Raw genomic sequence first — 15,889 nt, forward strand, 5'->3', positions numbered from 1 at the left:
CCTGTGCGGATCTGACCCCTTCTCTCCAGGGCACAGCTCGCTGCAAAGGGCCGGGGGGGAAGCCAAGATTTCCTGGAGCCCCACGGGTAGGGTGACCAGATGTCCCGATTTTATAGGGACAGTCCTGATTTTTGGGTCTTTTTCTTATATAGGCTCCTATTACCCCCCCACCCCTGTCCCGATTTTTCACACTTGCTGTCTGGTCACCCTACCCACGGGTCACTCGACGCAGAGCAGTTCGCTGCTAGCCCGGCATTCCCGGGGCTCGTCTCCTCTCCGCTTTCAACCGCCTAGGGCAGGGGTTCTCAAAGTGGGGGTCGGGACCCCTCAGGGGGTAACGAGGTTATTACATGGGGGTTGTGAGCTGTCAGCCTCCAACCCAGCCCTGCTTTGCCTCCAGCTTTATAATGGCGTTAAATATGTTAAAAAAGTGTTTTTAATTTATGGGGGGGGGGTCACACTCAGAGGCTTGCTAAGTGAAAGGGGTCACCAGTACAAAAGTTTGAGAACCACTGGCCTAGGCATATTAATGGAACCGCATGTTTGGTGATTGAGAAGGGCACGAGTGGGGTTTTGTCCTCGTGTGTCTTAGGGCTGGTCTACACTGGGGGGGGATCGATCTAAGATATGCAACTTCAGCTACGCGAATAGCGTAGCTGAAGTTGAAGTATCTTAGATAGAATTACCTGGGGTCCACACGGCGCGGGATTGACGGCTGCGGCTCCCCCGTCGACTGCGCCACCGCCGCTCGCTCTGGTGGAGTTCCGGAGCCGATGGTGAGCGCGTTCGGGGATCGATATATCGTGTCTTAATGAGACGCGATATAGCAATCCCGGATAAATCGATTGGTACCCGCCGATACGGCAGGTAGTGAAGACATACCCTAAGGCGAATGCTCATATTGTTTCACAGGAGGGTTATAAATCACGACTCCCTAATGCCACACTGTGCTTGAAGAGATTGATGTATTTGCCTGCATCTTTCTCTGTTAGATTCGGATGGAACAATGATTATTAGATCTTTTTATTCTCAACATTCTATTTAGATCAAACTGGCATAGCTGGAAATTTGGATTTTATTTCTGAGTTCAGAAGCCAGCTCCAATTATATAATCCAACTGATTTACACATGTATGTATATGGATGGATGCACTGAAATAATGAGGACTTGATTACAGAGCCCAGAGGTAGATGCATGTTTTCCCATTCAGATATTCACAACTAAGGGTGTCTATGATGATATGCCTGACATAACATCTGCTTGAGTTCGCTTCCCTTATTTGCAATGGTACTTTTTTGCACAGAGTGGGTGAGGTAATATCTTTCATTGAACTAACTTCTGTTGGTGAAAGAGACAAGTTTTCTAGCTTACACAGAGTTCTTCTCTCACCAACAGAAGTTGGGCCAATAAAAGATATGACCTCACCCACCTTGTCTCTCTAATACCTTGGAATCAACACGGCTACAACACTGCAAACAAACTTTATGTACATTCATTTGGTTTATAGCTAATGGTATTTCAAATTTTGCATGTGAAAATGTAGTTTCAGTCTTTGTGGAGAATCCATCCCCCAAATATTAGCGCAAATAACAATGGCAGGCTGTTACTGCTTACTGTAGCCTTAGAAAGTAAGAAGTGAAGGACCCTGTTCTAGTGGTCGCTAACAGAAGAGGCCAGCGAGTCAAGGAAGTTTCTGGGTTCTTTTCCCAGTTCGGCCATTAACTTGCTGTGTTCTTGGGTAGGTCACTCTGGGTATGACTAACACTAGCATGCTAAAATAGCTGTGCTGATGTTGCAGCTCTGGCAGATATTTAGACTGGCCACATGAGCTCAAGCCCACCCAACCCCCTAGTGACACTGACCTATCTCTCAGGGGTTTTGAGAGGATCAGTTCATTAATGTTTGTGAAATGTTTTGACCTCCTTGTGTGAGAGGTGCTATAAAAAGGCAAAGTACCATAATTAAATAACCTAACTGGCCTACAGTGAGACGTTGCAGTACCTGAACAGTACTGCAGTCCCTATGAAATCCCTATTTTGTACTGTATCAGAGGGGTAGCCGTGTTAGTCTGAATCTGTAAAAAGCAACAGAGGGTCCTGTGGCACCTTTAAGACTAACAGAAGTATTGGGAGCATAAGCTTCCGTGGGTAAGAACCTCACTTCACTTCTGTTGCTATTTTGTACTAGTTGTATTGCTTACTTAGCTCTGGAATAAATGGAACTACAGGTTCACTGCTGGCAAGACAAGGGCATTTACACTCCATTTCATATAGCCAAGGTTAGCACAGTTAGTTTGAGAAAGTGAAGAAACCCCCCCACAAAAAATGCATTGCTCTTGGGCCTGGTTTGCCCAGTTACTCTAAAGACCTTAATGATCAAGTTTCAAGCTAATGCAAAGCCAGATACACGCTGATAATTTATTTAATTAAAGACGACTTTTGCTGAGGAAAATGGAATATGGCAATAGATAAACGCCAGCAGAAAATAATGAGCCTCGGGGAGGGATGATCTCAACAAAGCAGCCGAGCCTGCAGCCGCATTTGATCCTGGCTTGCCACCCAGGCTAATGAGAGATTTGCTGGTCTTGGTTTCAGTGCTGTGTGGTGCAGAGTCTGAGCTGCTTCCTACTGACTGAGAGCTCTGTGGAATTGGGCTCTCTCCTTCTTAGACAATCCTGACTGGGGCACATTGCTGTTCCCCCTTCCTCCTGTTTAAGAGGCAACTTCATCCATTCTTCCCATCCATGGAAGTAGGAGCAGTACCTGCGCAGCTGATAGTAATGGTGCTACTGCAGTGTTTGGGCCTAACGGCTCATAAAAGTTGTAGTTGGAAGACCCAATCAAATGGCTTCTAAGAGGCCCTGGATTTCCTTGGACTGTTCCTGCTATGCAGAGTACACTTCAGCTTAAAAATACTGGTCATATTGTTCCTTGCATCCATATTCCATGGACCTATTCCCAATTCTTTAGCAATCACCAAGGCGGTACATTAAATTGTTGAGAAGGGAATGGATTTGGTAGAGTCTGTGTCTGTCACTCTACCGCAGAAGCATTTACTTTACCAAAAGGGACATGCGTTTTTTACCGAAACAATGAGGCTTTTCTTGGATGAATGTGACTTTGTTGTCTGAACGGACTCTTACGCTGCTCCTCAGCAAAATGGTAATCAGAGTGGGAAAAGATCAACAGTAACATCTGAATCCAGCAGCAGCTCTACTTACTGGTGCATCCAGAAAAGGAATTAATCTGTATATAATTTCCATGTTATCTAGCACTCTTGAGTGCTGGTTTTAATCCTCTTTAAAGCTATGTGCCCTGATTTAGCTGATACACATAAAGCTGATTGACATGGAGGAATTATTTCAATTGCAGCTATTTAGACTAATTAAAATTACTTTTGCTACTTTGGGGACCAGATTCTGAACTCAGTAACTCTGGTGTAAATCCAGAGCAACTCACAGACTTCAACAAAATTACTCCAGCATTACACCAGTTTACCTGAGAGCACACTCTAGCCTATCTAGATGGTGTCTACAGAGGGCTGTGACCACCAGTGATACTGGGCCAGGTTCTGGTCTCATGTGCACTGGCGTAACTGCACTTGCTTCAAAGGAGATTGCTTCCGATTTACATTAGTCCAAGTGAGAAGAGAATCAGGCCCATGTTTTTAATGCAAATATAATAAATTCATGTTACTTAATCCCTATTTATAACAAATCCAAAACTTAATTCTACTTAACCAATCTTCAGTCTTTGACACATGAAATCTGTGAGTCAGAGGGCTATATATGGAACTGTCAGAAGTTTCTTTTTTGCCTGGGTTAAATCATATTCAAACTCAGATCAGCTCCCGCAGCATCACCGGGCGATGCATGAAAAGACTGACAACCAGTAAGGCATACACTATGGTGGGAGGAATATTCCCAGCTAAGAATTAAAAGGCAAAACCTAAAAGTCAGGTTCTGATCTCAGATATTCATCAGGTACTGAGGTAGCCTGACAAGTCTGCTCCTGTGCTCATGCCAGAGACACAGTACATGTAGATTTATATTTTGGGCCTACAGTCAATGGCTTAATTAGTTCTCTGGCTTGTGCGCACAAGCTAAGCTGGTCTCCATCGGACAATCTTAGCCCTGATGTAAGTGGGTGACACTCCAAAGACATAGCTGGATTGGCGTGCTTTTACAGTGGGCTGAATTTTGCCCCTTGTGGTTGCTGTGTAAAAGTCAAAATGTTGCTTTATAAAAATACCACACAAACCCCACAAACGTTGAAAAACCCACTGCATGAAATTCCAGTGCAATTCTTCTCTGTGTCCTTCCTTGGTTAATAAAAGATGCTAAGTAGTCCAATGGTGCAAGCAACTATTATTATTTTAATTAGTTAATATTTGTATGACACCTGGCTGCCCTAATCAGTATATAAAAGAAGGCAGGCCTTACCCCAAAAACCTACAGGATACAAAGTAACAAGCATGGCTCTAGCAGTAGTGTTACCAAACCAGAAAAAATAATGCTTAACTTCCCCCTCTCTGGAGGTTTTCCTAGACAGTCTATAACAGCAGCTGACACTATGTTTTAGATATCAGAAGCAAATAGATACTTCTCTGCCAAGGAGGTTAAGTTTCACATCTTAGTAGTAATTTTAACTAAGACGCTTTTCTGGATCTCATCTTGTTGTGCAGCAATAATTCCTTTTCACTTGAAATCTCCACTTACCTGCCTCTGAATTTCTAATTATAAATTCCCTACAAACAGGTTTCCTCTGAATTATTAATAACCAACAAAATGGAATTTCATGCAGTGGACGTAGACTCCTTTGGGGTCTGATGATTTTAGGTGGTATTTTTAAAAGGAACATTTAGGGACTCATCCTACAGTCTTCAGACCTCTGTCAGGCAGTGTGAACCTAATGGTATAGATTAGTTTTGTCCCATTCTGCTAACTTACATGCTACTTAGGCTGTGACAGATATTCGGCTTATGATGTTGAATTGAACTGGGGTGAGTCAGCAGGGATTTGTGAAAGGGAAATCATGTCAGGCAAACTTGATTCTTTTTTTAGGAACTAGCTGTTGGTCTAGAAAAAGGGAAACATTAAGATTTAATATGCCTGGCTGCTCAGAAAGTTAAACCAAGTGTAAGGTTTCACATGATGAATTACTGTATGAACACTGTAAATATGGATTAGGTCATTCATTTTTAAGACAGATACAGATATGGGGCCTGATCCAGAGCCATTTGAAGTCAATAAAAAGATGCTCATTGACTTCAGTGGGCTTAGGATCAGGGCCCTGGTTAGATAGCAGTAGGCACTCAGACATGGCAATGATAGAGGCCATGTAAGTATTTAGACATACAGAGAAACAGACAGACAGAGAGCAGACGACTGGAATTAAAGGCAGGAACTTTTTGTGGAAGCTGAGGAATCATGGGGTCCTGCAAGGTGGTATATTGGGATCAGTCCTTTAAAATGTTTTTCTTCATGATTTAGACAAACCTGTAAGAACATAACACCATCAGTGGATTGATGATACCAAAAGAAAAAGCGTGGTTAAGTCTCAGAGGGATGTAGCTGTTTTACAGGCTAAAACCAGCCCAGGGGTGGAATATGAAGTGCAATGTGTCTGAGTGTAAAGTGATGGCACTTGGCTAGAAATGTTAAAAATAAGTACAGTTTTAATAATAATCATTAATAATTAATATCTTACACAGCACTTTTCATAATGGAATTGAATTAGCTAATACAGCAGAGGAAGGGGTTTAAGTCTATTGACAGAATGTAAATGCTGGTCCTGTCCAATGTATTGCAGCAAGAACACCAGTGGGATATTGTCTTGTATCAGAGAAATAAACTAATTGCTATGGGTGTCAGAAAGGAAAATCTCTCCCTCTACCCCCAGTACACAGTTGGCTCCATGCATTAGATGGGCAGGTGGAGATGGGGAATACTTCACTTTCCTGTGAAGCATCAGCTATTGGCCACTGCTGAAGGAAAGATTACAGTTAGATTGACCATGGCCTGACCTGGAATGGCAACTCCTATGCTCTTGTCTCCTCACAAAAATGTTTAACAGTCAGAGGGCCAAATTCATTGCTGGTGTAAGTAGGCTTAACCCCATTGAAGTCAATGGAGTTGTGCCCATTTCTGCCAGCACTGAATTTGACCAATGGTGTTTAAGCCCCTCATCCCCCAAAAAGTTATCTGAGCACCATGAGCCAAATTCTAACCCCACATTGGTTTAACTTTTGCATGTGTGGTTCTGTTGATGTAAATGGAGTTTCTCCTGTTTTTTATTGCTGTGATATCAGAACCAGGCCCAGACTGTGTTTACTGAATTGTTCTAATTTACAACATTGAAAGCAATACAAATATAGTGGCCAAGACTTGGTGGTGCCCACCTTGCCAAGCACTCTCCTTCAGGCTTAATAGCAGTGAAACAACCATAGACAATGGAAACTTCCCCATGAGGTGCTAAACTGCATGGCCAGGCCTGAGCAGAGCTAACCCCGGGTAAGATTAACAGTGCTTTTCCCAGGTGAAAATGCAGGGGCTAAGAGATTGGTTGCAGCTTGTGTATGTTGCAGCAGAAAGCCAGAGAAGCAGTGGTAAGCATGACCCTGCGTAGAAGCAAAGAGTCAGAGCTCCTTGAGCACAGAGCTTGCTAGAATGGCAGACTTGGGGATTTCTGAGCAAGGAAACTGCCGGCTGGTTTCTACTGTGTTCAGGGAAACAGGACTTTGGGTACACATTTTTTTTAAATAAACAAAGATTAGACCAAGAATTCCCTTGATTCATGGCCTCAATTTCTCCTCCTAACAGAAACAACCTTGTAAAGCCCCAACTAACCACTTGGGCCAAAGAGGAAACAATATGTAGCTAAGCCATGCTTGTTGTATACAGTTTATACACACAATCATTTGGACCCCACTGTGCCTGTGTGGTTCCTTCATATTCCATTTATTGTGTAAAGAGCAAAGAACACAACAAAGCCAGCAGGGAACTTAGAGATAAATGATTCTATTGAAGTGATCAACTCACGCATTTTTTTGAGTCATCAAATAATTGGACCATCTCTACTTTGGAATTTTACTCCCGCTTCCATTTTTCTGAACAAACATTTCAGTTTTTCATTCCAAAGAACAGAAGTTTTCCCAGCCTCCTTTTAACATGTTATTCCTCCCCGATAAAAGGAACAGATTGTTCAGAACATTCTGGTCCATTTGCTGTTTATGCTTGCTGGCTGGATTTGCTGTTTGTCACCACATGCTCAGCCCCTGAGCTTTTGCAAGATCACAATTATTGGTCACCTCTTCTTCCATAATCCTTTGGTTTTTGCCTTCTCCTTTCAGCTGCAAGAATTTCAAGAGTGAGGTTGCTGTTTGTTGGCAATTGTCTGGTGTTACTCAATAATTTCTTTAAATAAAAACTTTTAAAAATTCCAAGGGTTTGAGATGCATATTTCTCTGGACAGCTTGAACCCAATTCTGAACTAATTTATATCAGTGTAAATCAGAAATCACTCCATAGAGACACAAGTATAACTCCAGTGAAAGTGGGATTGTAATCAGGATCATTGTATGTTTTGTCTGACATGTTAGTACGCATGTTTCTGGTGGCTAGCTCAAAGGGAGGCTGCATGAGCTGAAGGAATAACACAGGGCTGGGAAGCAAAGTCCTGAATTCTAATCCTGTTTTTGCCACTGATTGGCTTCATGTCCATGGGTAAATCAGTTAAGTGACTTGACCAAGGTCACACAGGAAGTCTGTGGCAGAGTCAGCAACAGAGGCCCAATCTCCAGAGTCCCAAGGCAGTGAAGAAACCACAAGACCATCCTTTCCCTCGTCAATTAAATGTATTAAATATCATTAACGATCTTCTATTTTACCTTCAGTATAGGGCCTCCTGTACAAAACATACAGATCAGGTTTTGGATCTCTGGCAGGGTGGTATGGAAAGGTAGATGCCTTCACCCTACTTTCTATTGGCCACGCAGACAAGTTCAATAGGCAGCAGAACTGTAGCAGTTGCCTAGCAACTTGAATGCAAATTTTCATCCTGTCAGAAAACATTTCTTTCAGCAACTTGGACTAGAGTCACAAAAGGAGGATCAGGCCTAGCTAATCAGATGGTTTAAAAAAATAACACACACAACCGAGGGGGGCTCTGGATCTAATTTATCTGGTCTTCAGGAGAGCTGCCATCCACAGGGCTGCACAAACAGACCAAACTAAAAAAGACAGCAGTTAGTGCTGAATGGATGGGGAGGGGAACCACCCGCAGGACTGGTTTGGAGAATGAAGACAAAAAGTGCCCTGGAGTGGGATGAGTATTTTAGCCATCTCAGAGAAGTGAAGGGTCTGCCAGAATTTCATTAATTCATAAAGGCTGAGGTTGAGATTTTTTAAGTGCCCTGGGGATTTTGACACAGTTCCCAGTGATGGAAGCTGTGCATCTAAATCCCCTAGGTGGCTTTGAAAATCTCAGCCAAAAGGAATAACAACCCTTTGTTCTTGTGGCCATGACAACAACCCTCCTACAAGGCCCTTTCAGCAGCAGTTTGGGGACCTCCAGACACTTTGAATCCACTTACTAGAGTAAAAATTGAACTGGGAGTGGTTCACTATCCTAGATTTAGGGTTGAATTGTCTCCTCCATCTTTGTGTGATGGATCTGCAGGGCCAGGGACACAGAAGGGGGAGCACCACCCCTGTGGCATTGGTTCTTCCCACACACCTCATCTTCCTGGTAACCCATCTGTGGGTGCTCACTGGGGCTTGAGATCTGCCTGAGGAGGGAGGAAGGGGACTCACAGCACACAGGGATTCCTCAACTAAGTTGATGCTTACTGGGCCAGCATTAGCTTTAGCATTAGCAGGTGAGCTCCCTGCTGTTCTTCCTGCTCCAGGGGCAGCAGCTGGCTGGCAAATCCACGGTTTCAAAGGAAGGCTGAACATGGCCATTTTTGTATGCCTGTAGGCAGGAGGCTGAAAGCCCTGTGCCTCACCACACGCTGAAGGCGTGCACGCCACTAATCTTGTAATTGACTCTCTCCTGGTTTATTTCTCTATCGAGTAAAATTATTAACTGCACACCCATCATTTTGCATTACAGAAATGACATCCAGGGGGCGGACTGCTGGCATGGGATCACTGTCTCCGTATCTGGAAACAAACAGCCACTGCCTTAGCGCTTTGGACGTAGCAGGTGACAATTATCCCATGGCTGTGGTCTGTTCCTTTGAAACCAACTCTGAAGTATATGCCATTATAACCGTTTAAACAAGGCAGAGGAGCAGTCCTCATGGTGACATGCCCCAAAGTACACAAGGCGGTATGGCTTTTGACTTGTTTGGAATTATTTAGCCCTGAACAATATTTGTCACTTGTACGCAACGCCATGTGGCATATACAGAAGTTGGAAGAAATTACCTGATGCTTGTACTGAAAGGAAATTTAAACGAAATCATGACTTTCTGGAGGAGAGGGCTATATTTCCTAGCTGACTGGAGAAGAACAGCAAAGACTCACATTGACATAACCAGGGCCGGCTCCCGGTTTCCTGCCGCCCCAAGCGGCGAAAAAAAAAAAAAAAAGCCGAGCGGCGGCACTTCGGCAGCAGCTCGATCGTGCCGCTCCATTCTTTGGCAGCACTTCGGCAGGCGGGTCCTTCACTCCCTCACTTCTTCGGCGCCCCTTTGTATAGGCCGCCCCAACACCTGCTTCCTTAGCTGGTGCCTGAAACCGGCCCTGGACATAACCATCTTTCATCCAACAGGACTTCAAAGCACTTTAGTATAGAATTAACTAGCTAGTGTGAAGGTATACTGCTAGTGTGTAGGTATACTGCTGCAGCCTGCTGGACACAAGCAGAACTGCTAATCTGCATGTTAGGCCCTATATGGCTCACAGCTAAGGAGATTCTCCTTTAACTTAAGGGTGCTTCTGTGGAAGAGAAGCTGAGATACCACTGAGCTTTATGGAGTTCTCAGGGGCCTTGGTGTGTGTCATAATGACAACCATGAAGTCCTATGTGGCCACAGATTTGTTACATTATGGGCCAGATCCTCAGTTGGTGTAACTCCACACAACTCCATTGTATTTATTTATCCACTTACAATTGAAACATAGCCACTTCTGGGATGGAACACAGCAGCTGCTAGTGCACAGCAACACAATGCAATAGTTTAGAATGGGAAGTGACTAATGCTGTATCCAGCAGGAACTTTCGGTAGCCTGGAAGTAATTACCCAAATGGGACTTTTGGCCAAAAGGACACAGGGGTTAACACTTCTACTCCTGGGAAAGGTGCCATAAGGCCTTTAATGATCCTAAGTGGTCATGTCTGCCATTTCCTCATCAGATAGTTGGCATCTCCAGAAACAGAGTGCAGCCAGCAGTGTTGATTTACTACTGATTCAGAGGACAGAAGGTCTCCTACTTCATCACCAGAGTTTGCAGCACCCAAAGCCTGGTCTCCCAGCCCACACATGGCCCTGTTTAGTTTTTGGGAATCTGATAATATCATAACCTAAGCAAGTACAGCTGCAGGAGAAGAGTGATTTCTGCAAGTGAAAAATCTCTGTGCAATAGGAGTGAACCTGATGCCTTTGTGGCTTGGAAAGCTGTATCAATTATCTGCCATTCTCGCTCTCTCTTTCTGTTACATCTTAATTAGGCCTGCACCACAAGTATATGGTGGTTGTCATGGATCAGCTCTGAGTGACACTGCTGGCAATTCAATCGAGCAGAAGTCGGAACTGGCCCATGTGTATTAACTGAAGTGCTAGCGCTTTCCTGGCCAGCCTCCCTCAATCAAAGAGTGCACATTTAAACTCAGTTTTGAACTGACTGTATGTTTACAGCTGCAGCTGTGCATCAGAAAAGAAACCACATCGCCCTTGATCTGGGTGGGGAAATAGTCGACTCATATTTGTGTCTTCTGAGAAACCACCACTGTCATCACATGGTCACAAACATTTTGACTTAACTTGGGCCTGATCCAAACCCCATTGATATTAATGCCAGTCTTTCCATTGACTTCAATAGGCTTTGGATCAGGCCCTCAGTCTATATCCAGACTGTTTTATGCCTTACATTTATTACATTTGGGGCTGCTCTCTCATAGACACACAGGCAGCTGCAGACCTGGTGCAAGCAGCTGCAGCTCCATGGGGGTCTTTGGACCATTTTCAGGGAGGATGTAAACAGTGGTGTAGGTCAAATGCCAGCTGGAAATTGGTCAGGAAATGAGTGCAAGTGAGGATCGTTTATTTTAGCTCTTTTCTGACTAAATCCCCGTTATCCAATATCTTGTTTTACAAACACTGGGTCAGAATCTGATTTCACTCACACCACCATAAGTCTGGAGTAAGAGCTAAATCCTGGTTTAAATTAAGTTAATAGGACTTTTCCATTAAATAAAATGGGATCAGGATTTGTAGCTGACTCCATTGACTGCAGTGGAGTTACTCCAGATTTTGGGGCAGGGATGTCTCTTTGTTCTGTGTTTGTACAGCGCCTAGCACAATGGGTCCGGGTCCATTGCTGGGGTTCCTAGGGTTGCGGCAATATTAATAATGAATAATCATAATACACCACTGTAACAAAGAAGATTGAATCTCAGTCTCATCCCTTTACATTGAAAACAGAACAGGGGATATATATGTAATGGAATACTGTTGGGATCAGAACTCACTTTGATTAACCCGTCTGAGTTTGTGTAGGGTAGGTCACTGTGTACAGAAATACATTTCAAGGAAGGGGACCAAGAAAATGCAAACTGGCTTTGTATGAACCATTCTCTAGCATTCAGCAGGTGTCTGAACACACAATGTCTCTCTAGGTTTATGTTTCACTTGTTTCATTGCACCTTGTGTTTTCATAGCAGCACACTTGCCGACAGCAACTTATTGGCATTATGTTCTGAGATGTTTAGCTAAAAACCTGAAAGCAGTTCCTTCTGCTCCTGTAAATATCCAACATTCCAAAGTCTCAATTCATCAGGTTTGTTATAGGTGTGAATATTTCCAGAGGGGAAAGACAAACGAATGATCAAAAATCTCTCCTGGGCTACCGCATATTTTGCAATTAGCTGATTTGTCAGTTACCCAGAACTAGCACTGTTCATTTTAGTTGGAGCTAATCAAGGACTGAATTTTCACCATGTCTCGATTTGTAGAAAGTGAGACATAAAGAACAGGATGACAGAGGTCTCGGCTTTTTTTTCCTATAGATTTTTCTCAGAGGTATTGGGCAAAATTTTCCTCTGGATTACACTGATACAACCCTGTCTACCTCAATGGGATTGCTCCAATGTGAGAGGAGAATTTGGCTCCCTGATACTATACATGAAGCTTCCATCAGGATCTGGCACTTCTAGAGAATCTAAGGTTACTTTGCAAACATTCATTAACCTTTACAACACAGCCGTAAGAGAATGAAATATTATTATCCCCGTGTTAAAGAGAGGCAAAAACTGAGGCAGAGAGAGAGATGGAATGAATTTCCCAAAGTCACACAGCAAATTAGTGGGAGAGATGGAAATAGAATCCAGTGGTGCTGAAGCCAAGCCCCTCGCTCTCACATACCCTCCCAAGCAAAGCAATCCTGTAGCATCATTTTATATTAGCGCACAATCGCTCTCTCTTTTATATTTAGCTACCAAGTACTGTAAAGAGACGTTATATAACATCCCTGAAGTATGGCGTTTTATAATTTACAAGGTCTACTTGTGATGCTTCTAGAAACACTCCTTTGGAGTTTATTACATTGCACTGCCCAAATTCCTCTTGTTTCCTTTTGATCAGATACAAGCTTGCAATGGGCAGTTGTGTATCTTTCTGTACATACCAGCTATAAAACCCCCATTATTCTGTCTCTCCTGCTATTAGCACCGTTGTCAGCTAAATTCTAATTGTAGAACCTTTAGAATTGACAGTGCTGCAAGAGGCAGAAGAGTCAATTGAACATTTTGTTCTCCCAGGGAGCTTGTCGCTTTGGCAGATAGAAAAATCCTCTTTTGGATGGGGAGCTGATCAAGTGACCTCTGAAATCACGAAGAAGACATGAAGAGGAAAGCCCCAGGATGGCACTCCTCAGAATCGGAAAGCCGTGTGTTACCAACATCCATATATTAGCTGGCTGCAGTCCTGGTAACTGTATATTATGCATAGCTCCATATTTCAGCCATAATTAAGCAGCTGGGTCTCCAAGTCACACATTGCTACAAACCTCTGTGCCTTCCCCAAATGAAAGGAACTGCTGCATCATGGCACGGTGTGAGAAGTGCAGCTGTATGACTGCAGGAACTTTTAGCAAATTAAGCTAGATGCCTGTTAATCGTGGCTACAATGAAAGAACCATTCCGGCTGCCTAAATCACAGGCATGGGGAGGAAGGGAGCAGCAAGAGGGCCCGTCCCAACCTGCACACCTGTGTAGGGGGCAGCCATCTGACATTTGAGCACCCTGAACACAGTCAAGGGAGTTTTCTATTGCAGTGTGGCCCCTTTGCACCAGGTTAGCTTTCCCTCTGTAGAGAAGACTGGGGGCTGACTGGGCCCAAGAAGGGAGGGTGAATTAAGTACAAATTAAGGCAGCCTGTGTTGGGAGCCAAACTAGCCCCCAGCAGTCCCTAAATAGGGGAGATATAAGCCACCTCTCCTCTGTCCCTGCATTGGTGCCCAGATGAATTTGGCCCATTGGCTTGGGTAGTCATAGCACCAACAACAGTGCTAAACCCTATATCCCTGCCCCAACTCTCCATGGGGGGCTAGTGCTCTACCATGCACTGCGTCTCAGTCATTCTGTGAAAGGGATCCCACCCTTTCAGCTAAAACTCAGTCTCCCTGCTAAGTACAATGGGTCAAATTCTGCCCCTGGGTCTTGATTCTGTTGACTACACTGGGGCTTACTCATGAGCATCCAAGGGCCAATGGTACCGTATTTTGTGCAGCACTAAGGCCATGGAGCTTCAGCTTGGAAGGATTCTGCTGCAGAGATCAGCGCCTAATCCACCGTGTTGTAATGCTGCAAAGAAGAAAGCCCCAGCAGCAGTGCTGCGGCTTTGATGTGCAGAGCTTCTGACAGCTTGTCTTGTCTTCTCTGAATCTAGTTCTGCAGTTCAGCACCGGAGAGCAATGTATGCATTAAAGGATTTAATAGCAGAAAGCGCTTGATGTTTTTGGAGGGCACCATTTTACAAGAGGGGGTCCTCTCTCCTGAATACACGTGCCCTCTTTCTGTGACGGATGGGAACAATTAAGCACAGATACACCTGTTTGTACAGGAACATCCTAGGGTGTTGTAAAGAGTACGGTTGCATAAGAACCAGATCTAGTGCACTCCCTCTCAATGCCTCAAGCAAGTTGGGTGTTTCTGCTTCTGCAGAGTTTGCATTTACAACAACAATTTCTTCTCTGCTCTCCCAGTGCAGAAATTTCTACACAGTTCAGCCCTCGTGTAACTCCACCAAAGCTAGTGCAGTTATACCAGGACTGCACTTGGCCTAGCATCTCCAAGGTAACTCCAGCATGTGTATCTTGGTTTTTACCAGGGATTGAACCAAGGACCAATTCTTTTCTAGTCAATATAGATATTTATACCACGCTCATCACCATAGCATACGACGTCCAGAGCTAAAGCACTAAAATACAGATTTGTCAAAAGGCTCAGCTCCCATTTAGGCACCCAAATAAGTGCCCCACGTTGCTAAAAGTTCTCAGCATGCTGGGTGCACGTTGGATGCTGAACACTTTTGAAAATCTGGCCTAAGTTGTGGGGGCTGGTCACTTAAAAACCTGGCCCTGAGCTCCTTTGAAAATCTGGTTTTAAGTCCTCTGGCCTCTATTCACATCCTTTGTGCACCAAACACAGAGCAGATCACGTAACACACGCTGAACAGGGGGTTCTTACATAGGCACATTCAAGGCATCTTTTGGTAGCTATCAACGTCCAGACTTCACTGCACCGCTGGAATCTTCAAGATGTGCTGGTCCTTGGCGTGGAAGCGCAGAGCGGGAAGCCAGATGGACAGGGCGGGTGGCTATTCTCACCCGCTGTTTGGAAAGTAAAGACGGAAGCCACATCAAAAGGTGTTTGTGGAGGTGGCGGTGACAGAGAGAGAGAGAGAAGTAACTTAATCCAAAGCTGGGCTCCTCCATGACCGAAAAAGAAGACATGGAAAAATTATATTTAAACATAGACCAAACACAACAGCAAAGCTGAGCCTCTGCTATGTTTTTTACCTTAAATGTGTATTATGTCCACACAAGACAGCTCAAAACTCAACTGCGTTACAACCTGTTTATGGAGCAACTGCATTGGAGCCATATTTAAACACAGTTCTGTGAGCATTGTCGCTAAGGCAAGCACTGGAAATTGGCCAAAGGTCTTGAACAGCTAAGAAGAGGCTGCTTTGTGAATAATAAACTCAGCATCAGTGAGAGGCTACTAGTGAGACTTCATAGAGTAATACGTGCAGATATGAATTAGTGAGCCCTTTTGTCCAAGAAAGTGTGTGTGTGTGTGTGTGTGTGTGTGTGTGAGAGAGAGAGAGAGAGAGAGAGAGAGAGATGGAGTTTTTGCTTCTCTTTTGAGAATACATATGCTTCAACACTTGTTTTACAATCCCTTATGTTTCTTGGACATACTTAGCCACTAATTTCTGTCAGACTTATAAGTAACCTTGTTTTCCATTTTCCATGAGCCTACTGTTTATATTCTAAGGAACTGTAATGATCCTGACTCTGCATGCTTTACTTGTATTGAAAAGCCCTTACAAACTCAAGCAGTTCCCATAGTTGTCAGTGTATTAGCTTGCTTTTTAGGGTCCATCTGGCCACTATGCAAAACATTTTCAGCATTGCAAAAACTGTACACTTGGGGGGTTT

This window comes from Terrapene carolina, unplaced genomic scaffold, assembly GCF_002925995.2.
Source record: "Terrapene carolina triunguis isolate 2854851 unplaced genomic scaffold, T_m_triunguis-2.0 Scaffold234, whole genome shotgun sequence".
NCBI lineage: Eukaryota > Metazoa > Chordata > Testudines > Emydidae > Terrapene > Terrapene triunguis.